Source organism: Glycine soja, chromosome 4 (assembly GCF_004193775.1).
Source record: "Glycine soja cultivar W05 chromosome 4, ASM419377v2, whole genome shotgun sequence".
In the NCBI taxonomy this organism is placed as follows: Eukaryota; Viridiplantae; Streptophyta; class Magnoliopsida; order Fabales; family Fabaceae; genus Glycine; species Glycine soja.
This window is the reverse complement of record NC_041005.1, coordinates 47,235,953-47,239,946: the sequence shown is the minus strand read 5'-3', so window position 1 is coordinate 47,239,946 and position 3,994 is coordinate 47,235,953. Positions and strand designations below refer to the sequence as shown.

At 38.9% G+C, this 3,994-nt stretch overlaps 1 pseudogene; it reads left to right on the top strand.

The window, feature by feature from the left end:
* The first annotated feature begins 613 nt into the window (after nt 1–613).
* On the top strand, nt 614–3,528 carry LOC114410894 (annotated as a pseudogene).
* Nucleotides 3,529–3,994: the final 466 nt, after the last annotated feature.

The following is a 3,994-nucleotide window of genomic DNA, read 5'->3' as shown; positions in this document are numbered from 1 at the left end:
TTTATTAAGCTACATGGCATATCTTAATCTTAGATATTGTGTTTTTAGTTCTTTTTTACTCTTTATTTTTTTCATTTTTTTTATAATTAGTCTCCCTTAATTTTTGTTTATTTTTAGCCCCTTTCAAATACTAATATCAATGAAATAAATAAATAAAAGGCTAAAAAAATACAAAGACTGAAAACAGAAAATAATGGAAGATAATTCATAACATTGAGAGCACTAGACGTAACGAGAGTGTCTGAGACGTATGTGCCGCTTCCAACTTTAATTTAAAACTAAACTCAGTCCATTCCGGTGGTGCTTCTGCCGGCGGTCACTTTCCCGGCGAAGAAACCTTCGTAAACGGCGGCGATCCATATGTTCTGAGTACACAAAAACTCAGCCACACGCGCCGCCAGAATCTTCTCGTTAGTTCATAACTGTCACTTTCTCACGTAGCACGCCCACTGTTTGTGAAAATGTTAACAAACATTATATTCCTTCTTCTTTTTCCGTACAAGAAGGAGGAGCTAGAAAGCTCAAGTGTTGAGCTTTTCGTAGCTTTCACCACATCTTTCTGTTTTCACGCGCTAGTCTAACGTTAAACCATGCTTGGACGCGATTTCAAGACATGGGGTTCCGTCATCAGGAGTTTGTGTTTAGAAGCAAGACACAGTGAAGCCTTGTCCCTTTTCCACCACTGCTTAAAGGGTTATGAAGCTTTCAAACCAGATCACACTGTCCTTGCTGCAATTTTTCAAGTCTTGTTCTGCCCTTTTGGGGTAGAACTCTGCATAGTTATGTTGTTAAACAAGGCCACGTTTCTTGCCATGTTACCAATAAAGGGTTGCTCAACATGTATGCCAAGTGTGGCATGCTTCACGAGTGCCTCCAGCTGTTTGATCAGCTCAGTCACTGTGATCCTGTTGTTTGGAATATTGTTTTGTCTGGGTTTTCAGGGTCTAACAAATGTGATGATGATGTGATGAGGGTGTTTAGGATGATGCATTTGAGCGGAGAGGCTATGCCAAATTCTGTTACCGTTGCCTGTGTCCTTCCTGTTTGTGCTCATTTGGGTGACCTGGATGCTGGAAAGTGTGTGCATGGTTATATTATCAAGTCTGGTTTTGGACAAGACATGCTTGGTGGAAATGCTCTTGTGTCAATGTATGCAAAGTGTGGGCTGGTGTCTCACGATGCATATGCTGTCTTTGATAATATTGCTCACAAAGATGTTGTTTCGTGGAATGCAATGATCGCGGGCTTGGCTGAAAATGGGTTAGTGGAGGATGCGGTCTTGCTGTTCAGTTCAATGGTGAAAGGACCTACACGGCCGAATTATGCGACCGTTGCAAATATTCTTCCTCTTTGTGCTTCATATGATAAGAGTGTTGTGTACCGTTGTGGAAGGCAGATCCATTCTTATGTGCTGCAGTGGCCTGAATTGTCAGCTGATGTTTCTGTCCGTAATGCTTTGATTAGCTTCTACCTAAAAGTTGGACAGACGAGGGAAGCAGAAGTTTTGTTTTGGACCACGGATGCAAGGGATTTGGTCACTTGGAATGCTATTTTTGCAGGATATACATCAAATGGTGAATGGTTAAAAGCACTGTACCTGTTTGGTAGTTTAGTATCTCTAGAGACATTATTGCCAGATTCTGTGACTATGGTCAGCATACTTCCAGCTTGTGTGCAATTGAAAAACTTGAAGGCAGAGAAACTAATCCATGCGTATATTTTCAGACATCCTTTCCTTTTTTATGATACAGCTGTTGTAAATGCTTTAGTTAGTTTCTATGCAAAATGTGGCTATACAGAAGAAGCATATCATACTTTTTCTATGATATCCAGGAAAGATTTGATTTCATGGAATTCTATATTTGATGTCTTTGGAGAGAAGAGGCATCATTCTAGATTTCTCAGCTTGTTAGACTGTATGCTTAAACTCGGAACTATGCCTGACTCAGTTACAATATTGACCATAATCCGTTTGTGTGCCTCTCTTTTGAGAATAGAAAAGGTTAAAGAAATACATAGCTATTCAATTAGAACTGGATCTTTATTAAGTGATGCTGCACCAACAGTTGGGAATGCAATACTTGACGCATATTCCAAATGTGGAAACATGGAGTATGCTAACAAAATGTTTCAGAATCTATCAGAAAAAAGGAACCTGGTCACATGCAATTCACTGATATCTGGTTATGTAGGTTTAGGATCACATCATGATGCACATATGATATTTAGTGGGATGTCAGAGACTGACCTTACCACATGGAATCTCATGGTTCGAGTATATGCAGAAAATGATTGTCCTGAACAAGCTCTTGGATTGTGCTATGAGTTACAAGCTCGAGGGATGAAGTCCGACACAGTGACTATCATGAGCCTCCTTCCAGTATGCACAAAAATGGCATCAGTACACTTGCTGAGCTAGTGTCACGGGTATATTATTCGGTCCTGTTTTAAGGATCTTCACCTTGAAGCTGCCCTCTTAGATGCATATGCCTAATGTGGCATCATAGGTCGTGCATATAAGATATTTCAATTGAGTGCTGAGAAGGATCTGGTTATGTTTACTGCTATGATTGGTGGGTATGCTATGCATGGCATGAGTGAAGAGGCACTTTGGATTTTTTCTCATATGCTCAAGTCGGGGATCCAGCCAGATCATATTATCTTTACTTCCATATTATCTGCTTGCAGTCATGCTGGCCGAGTAGATGAAGGACTGAAGATATTTTATTCAACAGAGAAACTTCATGGTATGAAACCAACTGTGGAACAGTATGCTTGTGTGGTGGATCTCCTAGCTCGAGGTGGTCGCATTAGTGAAGCATACTCTCTTTTGACCAGTTTGCCAATTGAATCTAATGCTAATCTTTTGGGGACATTGCTTGGTGCCTGCAAAACCCATCATGAAGTAGAATTGGGGCGTATTGTAGCAAACCAACTCTTCAAAATTGAAGCTGACGATATAGGAAACTACATTGTATTATCAAATTTGTACGCAGCAGATGCTAGATTGGATGGGGTAATGAAAGTTAGAAGAATGATGAGGAACAAAGATTTGAAAAAACCAGCTGGATGCAGCTGGATTGAAGTTGAGAGAACAAATAACATTTTTGTGGTTGGAGACTGTTCCCACCCCCAAAGAAGCATTATTTACAGTACACTACAAACATTGGATCAACAAGTTAAAGAACCCGCAGAGTTTTAGCTTAATCTTGGATATGTTATTATTGTGAAGACACATCCTATAGACATTTGTTGACCCAACCCCCCAAGAATTTAATTTTTCTTTCATTAGGATGAGAAATACTTGTATAGATCATCACTTCATAAACTGAGTATACTAAACTAATTAGTAATAGATAAATTATTTCATTGAACAAACATTTATATGATCATTGAATATATAGCGATAATGTGCCATTGTTAATGTATACTCAAATTATCACACGGCTGATATATGCTGTTCAAAACAATTTATGCCTAATTGTCTATGACCTTGTTGAGGAGAAAGAAGTATGTGTTCACGTTGGCCTGGTTAGAAATACGGTTTGAGTTGGTCAAACACATTTTGATGGGTACAAATATGTTTTTGGTTGAAATTTTCTCACACGGGCAGAAAAATTCGATTCATTGATGAAGCAACTTGAAGATGCTTGTGTTGTTCTTGAATCAATTTAAGCTATTGGATGAATTCTTATCACATTTATCTCATAGTTTCCCTTCCCTCTTTAACAAGCATTTCCCATAATATGGCTGGGCTTCAGCAAGAATCAGGAGAATTGCTCTGACTTGAGCTGCTTTGGATTTCCAAAAATTTTCTTGTTATTTTCGTCCAAGTTTATTTTCTGCATTGAAAAAAGAAAGATCTCGCTGGGGTTTGGTGGGAATCGACAATTTTTTTCATTTTTTAGGGGTAATTTGCAGAGCTAATGAGTACTCACTGAGGAGTATGCATGTCTACCACCAACAGGACGATTTTCTTAGTTAAAAATTAATC